An 11,616-nucleotide genomic window follows, 5' to 3' on the forward strand; every position below is an offset into this window, starting at 1 on the left:
GACAATCTGACCCAAGACGATCCACAAGATGAGGACGAAGCTACTCACACAGCTCGCAGGGCAAGAAATCAACGCAAAGGAGAACACAGGGTTCGAGCTGCTGAGCGAGCTCGCCTTCCCCCGTGCAATCTCAACAACGAATTCAACAACGTCGCAGATCCAATATTTAGAACCCCAATCGCCGCGATGACAGAAGCAACCCTACGGCTCATGCAGATGCCTCAAAATCCAGAGATGGAACGTGTCAAACACCTTGCCAAAAACGTTGTTGAACAACTCGAGAGACAAAACCCGTTGTCCTCGCTTCACGGCACTCGGTCGAGGGCCACCGCAACAGTCATACCTCAAGCAAGCCGTACTCCTAGAGGCCATCATCGTCAACAACAGCTGGAGCAGCAAAATCAAAGAAATCAAGAGGATCAATAAGTCGCGAGCATCGATCGCCCCAGGGGTGGCCAACCACCAGCAAACCAAACTCCTGGGCCCCAACCAAGTCGCAACAACAAGCGCGCCCACAATAGGGAAGAAGTAGCCGATTTCGTACTGGACGCACGGGACATCATCAACGCAAGACGCAGATCGCAGCTTACAGACAACTCCGATCACTTCCAAGCCCTCAGCAGTGTCTTCGATAACGTCTTATCAAGTACCCGAAGGACTTCAAGCTAACAAACATCCAAAAGTACGACGGTAAGCAAGACCCTGCTCAATGGTTACGTTTATACTCGACAGCTGTTAGTGTTGCAGGAGGAGACACCAACATCAAAGGTCCTCTACTTCTCGATGATCCTGGAGCCCGCACCCCTCACGTGGCTCGAGAGGTTGGCACGCGAGTCCATACACTCATGGGATGATCTCAAGAAGGCCTTCATCAACAATTTCCAAGGGTCGCTACATCGAGTAGCTAATCGACACGCCTTGTCGATGTGCAAGGAGGAGCAAGGCGAAACGATCAGATCCTACGTCAAGAGCTTCTTCGACACAAGAGCCACCATCCCCAATGTCGCCGACGATGATGTCATCAACTACTTCCAGACCGGCATTACCATTCAATCTCTATACTGTGATTTTGGGCGTAACCGCCCCAAAACGGTAGTGGAGCTACGAGATATGATGCAGCGCTGGGCAGATGAAGAGGAGCAAGAACACAGCCGGTTTCCGCGCCGTAACAATGACAACAACGGAAAGCGTCACAACGACCGTGGAGGGCCAAGCAACCAGCGGGATCCGGCACGCAAGCGCAAGCCTGATGATACTGTCGATACTATGGATCGTACCCCGTGTGGTAAAAAGAATGAGAAGCCGCAGCACCAGTTCGACAAGAGGTGCCCAATTCACCCCAAGAGCAACCACTCGATGTGGGAGTGCACGATCCTGCGCAAATCCTTCCAGTCAGCACCTCCAGATGCCCCTAAGAAAAGCAGAACAAGGATGATGAAGACAACAAGAAAGACCCTGACGGGTTCCAACAACCACAAAACGTCGTCAACGTCATATTTGGAGGGGATCCCAGCTTCTCCAAGAGAGCCCAGAAGCTTCTACTCAGAGAAATTCTTTTAGTTGAGCCAGTAATTTAGAGGCCATTAAAATACAGCGAGGTCCCCATCACATTCTCCAGGGAGGATCAATGGACCAGCTTCTCTGAACCCGAAAAGTTCCCGCTAGTACTCGACCCAGTCGTTCAAGGGTCGAAACTCACTCGAGTACTCATTGATGGCGAAAGTGGGCATAACTTGATCTTTGCAAGTACATTGGCTAAGATGGGCCTCAACTACATGAGTCTGATCAGCCCAAGCAAGGCCCCATTCTACGGCATCGTTCCCGGAAATTCTTCTACACCAATCGGCTTGGTTACCCTCCCAGTCACATTCGGTACAGAACAAAACTTCCGGACGGAGTACATCAAGTTCGAAGTAGCTAACTTCGAATCTTCCTACCATGCCATACTGGGAAGACCTGCGCTGGCTAAGTTCATGGCAGTACCACACTATGTGTACCTGCTCCTCAAGATGCCAGGCAACACAGGAGTACTCTCCCTGCGAGGAGACCTCCTCAAGTCCTTCGAGTGCGACAAAGAAGCAATAGATCATGCTGCTACAATTCGAGTTCCTAGCCCCGTCAGCGAGATACTTGCTGCCGCTAAGGAACTCTCACTCAACAAGGACTCAACGCCATCCAAGAAATCAAGCCAGTTGTCGGTTAAACCAACCGGTAATGTGGGCACCAAGACTATACAGCTACAAGAGGGAGATGACTCCAAAACTGCTATCATCGGAGCTGGCTTGGTCAACAAATAGGAACTCGAGCTTGTCAACTTCCTTAGGGCCAAGCGAGACGTATTCGCGTGGAAACCAGCGGATATGCCAGGAGTGTCCAAGGAGTTGATCGAGCATGCCCTGAAAGTTGACCCTACAGCTACACCAAAGAAGCAGCGACTACGGCATTTCTCCCCGGACAAGCGAGAAGCCATCAAAAAGGATCTGGCAAAACTACTGGCAATAGGGTTCATCAAAGAAGTCTACCATCTAGAATGGTTGGCCAACCCTATACTCATCCAGAAGAAAAACAACAATGAGTGGAGGATGTGCATCGACTACACAGATCTAAACAAGCATTGCCCAAAGGATCCTTTCGGTCTACCTCGCATCGATCAAGTAATCGACTCCACGGTAGGATGTGTCCTGTTATCCTTCCTCGACTGCTATTCAGGCTATCATCACCCCTTACAGGGCATACACCTATAAGACCATGTCCTTCGGGTTGAAGAACGCTGGTGCCACTTACAAGCGTGCGATACAGCTATCCTTCGCTGATCAACTACATCGCAATGTTGAAGCCTATGTCGATGATGTTGTCGTCAAAACCAAGACCCAGGATTAATTTATTATTGACCTAGAAGAAACCTTCAATAGCCTTCGAAAATTCCGTTGGAAACTCAACCCAACCAAGTGTTTCTTCGGCGTACCTTCTGGAAAACTACTTGGATTCATCATCAGCAACCGAGGAATTGAGGCCAACACAGAGAAGATCAATGCCGTCATGGTCATGGATGCCCCAGCTACTATCAAGGATGTCCAGAAGCTTATAGACTGCATGGCAGCTTTAAATCGGTTCTTGTCCTAGCTTGGCGACCGGGGCCTACCCTTCTTCAAGCTTCTCAGAAGCAGCGGAAGCACTCGAGAACCTCAAGCATCATCTCCAGTCGCCGCCAATTCTCACAGCTTCACTACCAGGCGAGGAATTACTCCTCTATATAGCTACGACTACTCATGTGGTCAGTACAGCGATAGTAGTCAAACGTCCGGAGGAAGGCCATGCTTACGGCGTTTAGAGTCTAGTGTACTTCATCAGCGAAGTACTCTCTGAATCAAAGGTCAGATACCCATCAATCCAGAAAGTTCTATATGGAATTCTAATCACCTCTATGAAGCTTCGACACTACTTCGACGAGTACAAGATCTCAGTAATAATTGACTTCCCATTGGCAGATATACTCCACAATCGGGATGCCACTGGTCAAATCTCAAAGTGGGCAGTTGAACTGGGAGCCTTGAAAAATAACTTCAAGCCAAGAACAGCAATCAAGTCACAAGCACTGGTCGACTTCTTAGCTGAATGGCGAGAAAATCAAATCCCAGCACCTCACAACGTCCTTGAGCATTGGGTAATGTACTTTGATGGCTCACTCAAGCTCGATGGAGGCGGTGCGGGAGTTCTGTTAATCTATCCTAAAGGAGAACAGCTAAAGTATGTGTTCCAAATCTTATTCAAAGTCTCCAACAACAAAGCAGAGTATGAGGCATTGCTACACAGGCTTCGCCTAGCAATTTCTCTCAGCATCAAGCGACTACTTGTCTATGGAGATTTTCTACTCGTTGTCCAGCAAGTAAATAAAGAATGGGACATCAACAAGGATACAATGGACGCATACGTTGAAGAAATCATAAAGCTCGAGAACAAGTTCGCAGGATTGGAAATCCACCACGTGGACCGTGACAATAACGTGGGAGCAGATGTCCTTTCCAAACATGGATCTACTCGAGCAGCCGTTCCACCTGGAGTCTTTGTCCATGAACTTCATCATCCATTAGTCAAAGTACAAAGCCAACAAGCTACTGATGCGGAAGCCCCGGCCACAGTTAGAGAAGTACTAATGATCAAAGAAGACTGGCGAATTCAGTTCATTGACTTCATCAAGGAATTCAAGCTTCCACCATATGTCGATCCCAAGAGCGTTGAAGCTGCCCGCATTATCAGGCGTAGCAAGGGAAAGTTCTTGTCGGCGACAACCTCTACAAGCGCTCTGCCTCCGGCATCCTCATGAAATGTGGTATCCTCGAAGAAGGCAAAGACATCCTCAGGAAGATACATGAAGGAGTTTGCGGCAATCATGTCGCATCACAAACACTAGTCGGCAAAGCTTACAGATCGGGGTTCTTCTGGCAACAGACGTTTCAGACGAAGAAGACCTTGTCAGATGATGTTCTGGCTGCCAATTCTTCGGCAAGAAGACTCATGTCCCAGCACACAATCTAATAACAATCCCTCCATCGTGGTCGTTCGCCTATTGGAGTTTGGACATGATCGGATCATTAACCGTAGCTCCAGGAGGATTCAATCATGTGCTGGTAGCAGTCAACAAGTTCACCAAGTGGATCGAGTACAAGCCCATTGTTAAGATCTCATCAGATAGAGCAGTGGATTTCATCTCCGACATTATTCATCGGTTTGGATTTCCTCACACCATCATTACAGATCTTGGTTCTAACTTCACATCACAGTCTTTCTGGGATTTCTGCGACAATTCTTGCATTGAGGTCAAGTACGCATCAGTAGCTCATCCTAGAGCTAATAGTCAAGTAGAGCACATCAATGGCTTAGTACTCGATGGCTTGAAGAAAATACTCTATGATGATAACACCAAGAAAGGTGGCAAGTGGATTCAAGAATTACCCCATGTGGTCTGGGGGCTGCGAACGCAGCCTAGCAAAGCAACTGGACAGTCTCCTTTCTTCCTTACCTATAGGTCAGAGGCTATACTATCCGCAGATATCATGTGGAAATCTCCAAGAATAGAAGCCTATCATGAAGGAGAGGCGGATGAGGCTCGACAACTTGAGTTAGATTCAGTCGAGGAAGTTAGGATCAATGCCCTGACCCAATCGGCTAGATATCTTCAAGGAGTCAGGCGCTACCACGACCGCAACGTCCAGCAAAGATCTTTCAATATTGGAGACCTAGTTCTACGAAGGATTCAAGATGAGACAGGACTGCACAAGTTAAATTCCAGATGGGAGGGGCTTTCATCGTATCTAAGGTCACAAGACCCGGTTCATACAGAATTATTGATGCAGATGGCAATGAGGTACCCAATTCTTGGAATATTGAGCACTTGCGCAAATTCTATCCTTGATCCAAGTAACATGGCGATGTCAGTTGATCTCTTTAATAAAGTAAGGGTTTTCATCAGCTTTTCGACTACATTAAAGGCAGTTTTCAATCTGGCAACACCATCCTCGACTACTCGCCAAAAGGTTTTTCCCAACCAGGATAATCTCCACAGATTCATACAAACTAGATAAACCTGTTTAGGATAGCTTACACAGTTTTCCATCGGGATAACTATACAAGCCACATCCTTTGCCTCGATATAAGGGCACAACCTACTCGCTAGCTCGAGAAGGTATATGGATACCTTTACTAGTTTGTCCATCTTGGGTAACTCGACGGAGTTCATCCTAACAGGTCAACTATAAGGAACTCCAGTCTTGCTTTAAAGGCAAAACTACTCACTTGCTCGAGTATGTTATGGATACTACTAAATTTTGTCCTTCTGGGGTAACCCGATGGGGTTCATCCTAACCGGTCAATCTTAGTAGTTACTCCATTCTACAAGTTAGACACCCTATTTGCTAGCTCGAATAGGTATTAGATATTTCTAAGATGGTTTTGTCTTGGATAACTCGACGGGGTTCATCCTAACAGATCTATCTTAAAAATTACTCCAGTTCATGGTCAGGACAAGCTACTCGCTTGCTCGAGTAGATTATGGATATCTTTACAGTTGTTTCTATCTGGATAGTCTGACAGGATTCATCCTAACTGATCAACTATATAGATTACTCCATGCGAGCATTCTACTCGATTACTCGAGTATTTCGTATTTATCCTATGGTATCAGATCATACTTCTGAAGATACACCAACAGGATAAAAGCAATATATACAATGACAAGATCTTACAGAAGATGAAAAGAGCTGTTACAAGCATATCATTCTTCCATGTTCTTCAAAATCTCCTCAGCAATTACTTCTGACTCTTTACAACAGCTCTAGAATTTCTTGTCAGAACAGCCAGGAGCTATTCCTTTGGCTATGGGAGCCAAGTTATGCTGAGGCCAGTAAGACTTGACTATTCCTATCATATGGGTCAGATAATTCTTGGAGGTGACCGTCATGACATCAAAGAATTTCTTGGGAGCCTCTTCTAGACGCTCTACCAAAGACTTACTACTCGATGACTCCTCTTCAGAATCTACCATATCTACAATAACCTGAGCTGTTGCTACTAGTCGATTATGGTCGCATGGAGAGCCTGATGAAAGCATATTTTAGTCATCGGCTAAACAATGTCAAGACAAGGGTCAAAATACTTACAGGCTTGAGTAGTATGTAGTTGTTATTTGAGTTTGGCTTTCTCTTCTTGAAGGCTCTTGATCTGCTGCCTCATGTCACAAAGCTCTAGATGATGCTTTCAGTTTACTTCGTAAAGCTTATTCCGTGCAGCAAGAGACTCATCAAGGCGTTTGGCAATTAGAGCATTCTGCTGCTCCAATATCTTCTGATTGTCAATAGTCTTATACAAAGCATGTGACTTCAAGAAGGACTGATTGGCAACTTTCTACAAAAAACAAAGCAAGATTGGTCAGACACCACTAATTACTCGACATAAGCAAGTAGCAGCAGAAGAAGGTTTACCTTGGTATATTTAAAACTCCACTACATATAGTCTGCGAGTTTCTTCACGTTGTCTATATACAACAACGGATCATCAAAGAGCTCTTTACCCAATTCCTCCTGGGTAGATTATGGCATAGACTAGAAAGGTACTACTCGAACAGGAGGATCTCTCGATCCTTCAGCTCTACCACTGTTAGTTCTAGTAGCACTTGAGATACCTTCAGTCGCCACAGGAGTAAGCTTGGATGCTTCAGGATTTGGCTCATTTGATGTTCCCGGTATGTCTATATTCGGTAAAATGGCAGTTGAGTTCTCGATCAACCCAATCACTAGTGACTCGGGGGGTTGATCGAGTAGTTGTTTCTGAATCACTCTGCATCCAGTTACAGAAATCTTGGATCTGATCCTTCTCATGCGCTGGGAGATATTGGATCCTAGCCAAGCGAAATTCGAAATAAGAAAGCGGAGGCAAAGCAGGATCTAATTAAAAAATATCAGATTCTTACTGGCCACTGTTAAGACGGTATATTTTCCTCTGCAACAAAGCTCTAGGAGCTGCCTTCCGCTTCCTGCTATCATCAGAAGGAGTAGCATCTTCTGGAGATGGAGGCATGCAATACCATGTCTTAAAATTTTTCTGCACAGGATGCAAGGATTCATCAGAAGATTAAAAACTTTATCTACAAGTACTCGGCAGTATTCCTCAATTTCACAGGTCTTTTCGGGAGGATTGGCTGCCGTGATGAGTGCTGGCAGTTTCAGGGATTTGTCGAAGTTATCGAGTACTTTTCAACATCTTCTGACCACTTTAGAATGAGCTATTGCTTCTGGAGAGAGCCTAGTGGGATCTTTTGTAACTTCATATCAGAAGGCAGTATGTTTCCGACGTTGAAGAGGTTGGATCCGACGACTCACGAAGGAGAAGACCACATGCTCTCCAGTAACTCCTTTGTTTTTGAAATTGGCAATGGCGCGAAGAATGCACTCGACTTGTTTGCCACCGGGTCCTGCACTTGACCAGTTTGCTTGGATTCGGGGGGCACCAGCAACTTTTTCTGAAAGTGGGGATTCGAAGTTCCCGACATGAAACCAGAAACTTTTCCACTCGGTTCCTTTACCCACTAGATCATAAGCTAAGTACTTGTCTTGGGTCTCTGGACGGAGCACTAATTCATCTCCTGATGCTGACTATTGGAAGGAAGCAGTGAGGAGTGAGATGGATTCTATTATGTCTAATGGAACCTGGGAGGTTGTTGAACGTCCTTATGGATGTAAACCGGTTAGATGCAAGTGGGTGTTCAAGAAAAAGCTTAGGTCAGATGGTACTATTGAAAAGTACAAGGCTAGTCTTGTGGCCAAGGGTTATACCCAAAAAGAAGGAGAAGATTTCTTTGACACTTATTCACCAGTTGGCCGATTGACCACAATTCAAGTGTTACTTTCCTTGGCAGCCTCTTATGGTCTTCTCATTCATCAGATGGACGTTAAGACGGCTTTCCTCGATGGAGAGTTGGAAGATGAGATCTGTCGGTGTTTACCACCAAGGCTATTCAGGGATACCCTTAGCAGTAAGATTTGTAGGTAAAGATCGACTGCTCTGGAACTCGATGGTGCAAGGAACACAAAGATTTAGACAGGTTCGGGCCGCGAGTTGCGTAATACCCTACGTCCTATGTGGTGGTTTGTATTGCCTTAGGTGTTGATATTCATCGGAGGGGTCCCTGGCCGCCCTTATATATCCGGGGGAACAGGGCTACATGGAAAGTCCTAGCTGAGTACAGTTGGAGTCCTACTACAACACAATTGGATAGTTTCCTTTGTACTACAGCTAGTCCTACACCTATTCGGGAAGTTACAAGAGAGGTAAGGTACATCCATAAGCTATCCCTTACTCTAGAACATTCTATGCCTATAATTAGTCCCGCTACCCCGGGTCTGACAAGCCCCCGAGCTCTTCGTAGCCGAGTCCTGCAGGCGTCGAGTACTTGGCTGGGCGACTTTGAGTACTTCAAGTAGTCAGAATGTCCTTCTGGTTGCTACTGAGTCTTCCTTCAGATACATCGAGTAGTCCTCCAAATACTTTTGGTTGCTTCGAGGCTGTGAGGTGCACAAGCCCCAAAATCTTGATCATATATGGTGCGCGAAGTACTCGCGCTCCATATAGAGTAGCCCCCGAGGCTTAGGTTGAATCGCAGAATCAGGCTGAGGGTCACTTCAATCTTTTTCCTTCATTATTTTCCAAAAAAATTGAAAAATAAATCTCTGATGCACATATCCCGCAACCCCCGTGTCTTGAATTTAAATCTCCTAATTTAGATTTAAGGATCAAAAACTCGTGACAAAATATGTGATAAAACTGTCTGTTGTTGACGGTGCTTAAGTGCCATTTTCACCCGTCAACTATACTCAATAATAAAGGAAAATTGCATGCCTTACTCGCATATTTGTATCACTAATCTTGCTCCATAGTTGTTTTCGAGTTTTGTACATTTCGGATGAGCAGGAGTGGAATAAGACGAAAACATGCAGCAGACGCCATACAACTACGCAGAATATCGCGTCCGGCGTCACCCACTTACAAGGAGGGCCCATCTGGCAGAGCAAACGGGCGCGCCACGCATAATGCATACAAGGAAAGATATCAGGGTCCACATGTCAGCCTGCCAGAGAAGGATAAGGACGAGAGGCGGCCAGGTGGGGCCGGCCAACCCCCTGGGTCGGCCGAACCTGGCCGGCCTCCCGTCCAGATGCATTTCGAGGAGGAGTCGGCCCCAAGTCTCCTGATTACCTTCCATACATGCATTTGGCGGGAACCGACCTCCACTAGTATAAATAGGGCCCCCTCTCACCCCTCACACACACACACACTTCATTCCATTCTCTCCAAGAAGGCTCTCCTCTCTCTTGCTCTCTTATCTAGGTAGTGGAGCTAGGCTAGTTCTCTTTAGCGAGCAAGTCATCCTCGGGGTCATTGAGCAATCCTTGGCTCCTGGTATGGCTTTATATCCGACTTGTCAGACTTCTATTCATAATATAGAGTTTTGCCATGGTTTCTTTACTATCTTGATAGTTTATCAATCCATGCTTAGATTGTTCATAAGTTATGCTATGTTCTTGGTTAGGCCAGATGATCCGGGTACGGATAGAGGTTCATTGTACTTTCGGGCTTGCTCTAGTGTTTTACTCGTCCATCCGAAGGGTGGGAGACCTGGGGGCACTAGAGTAGTGACTTCATACATGAGCGTGGTGCTCGGGTATGCGGGATCCTTCGGATATGACTGTGCTCCACGGTGTGACTGGGGTAGACAGCAGGTCGTGACAGCCTTTTCCGTCCAGCGTAACAGCGGTGTTACGTTTAGCGTACTCCCCGACGTTCAGGTTTGGTGTAGGAGTTCATGCAAAGAGGTAACGGGACTGGATGTACTCCGGTGCGGGACCTTCTCCCTGCTATCCCATTTTCCTGGCACCTCCAGTCCTAACCATGATCTAACATGACCCCAGCTTTGGATAGAAGCACTAGGACACCTAACCTAGCCTAAGCTCCAGCTGACTTGACGTAGGATAGAGTAGTTCTTTGTTTTATAGTTTCTCTCCTTTATTCCTTCCTCTTGGAGTGTGGATGTGTGCTGTGTCGCATTACCCTTGCTTATTCTTTATCTGTACTTACCCCTGTTAGAGTATTGCCTATTGCTTGAGGCACAATGTCATGGTTAATGTTGAGTACAATACCCTTGCCGCTGCCGTCCTTTGGGACACAAATAAATGACGATACCCTTACTCTCCAGGTGAAATGCTACAATGGTATATTCATGCGCTTGCGGATCCATCTGTAATCGTATTGATTATACCATGAGAGTGGCACCCCTTGGGTGCAGTTGCTAGGATGGGTTCGGCGCCCTCATTTCTAGTGGTTGCACTAAGGACTGCCAACAGGCATTTCTGGCGCTGTTGCTAAGGATTAACCATTCCTTGTGATTGCTCTAAGAAATGTCAATATGCATTTCTGGCGCCGTTGCCGGGGACGGCATGTGAACAAAGCTATTGTGCTGATATTAACTTAGACCTTGTACTCAGGATATAGTCTTTACTCTTTTAGGCTAATGTCACTTTATGTCTTCTTTTATTTTTGATTTGAAAGAAGACAGGGGTAGTGTATGACCGGTTTCTCCCTGCCAGAAAACTACACAGACAATGCAGAGAGGCTCGTGAGAAGGGCACGACCTTGCGTCGTTCCTCCTCTCGCTATCCTCCCGTCACAGAAACCCATTTCGGAAGCACCACTCATTCTTGAGGCTATGGCTGAAAAGACTCTCCGTGAGTTCTCCATCCCCTCCACCGACAATGTGCCCACTAGCCCCAACATCAATGTCGGGGACGTGAACTTCGAGCTCAAATCAAGCCTCATCAACATGGTGCAGGCTATCCCATTCTGTGGCAAGCCAAATGAGGACGCAAATGCACATTTGCAGAATTTTCTGGAGCTCTGCGACACCGTTCTCATACGGGGTGTCACCGCCGACATTGTCAAGCTTCGTCTGTTTCCCTTTTCCCTCCTGGGGAAGGCGAAACAGTGGTTTTATAAAGAAAAAGGACATCGACACCTGGGCCAAATGCTCCAACGCATTCCTCGCAAAAATCTTCCCGCTGGGCAAAACAA

The sequence above is a fragment of the Panicum virgatum genome, chromosome 1N, assembly GCF_016808335.1.
Source record: "Panicum virgatum strain AP13 chromosome 1N, P.virgatum_v5, whole genome shotgun sequence".
Taxonomy (NCBI): domain Eukaryota; kingdom Viridiplantae; phylum Streptophyta; class Magnoliopsida; order Poales; family Poaceae; genus Panicum; species Panicum virgatum.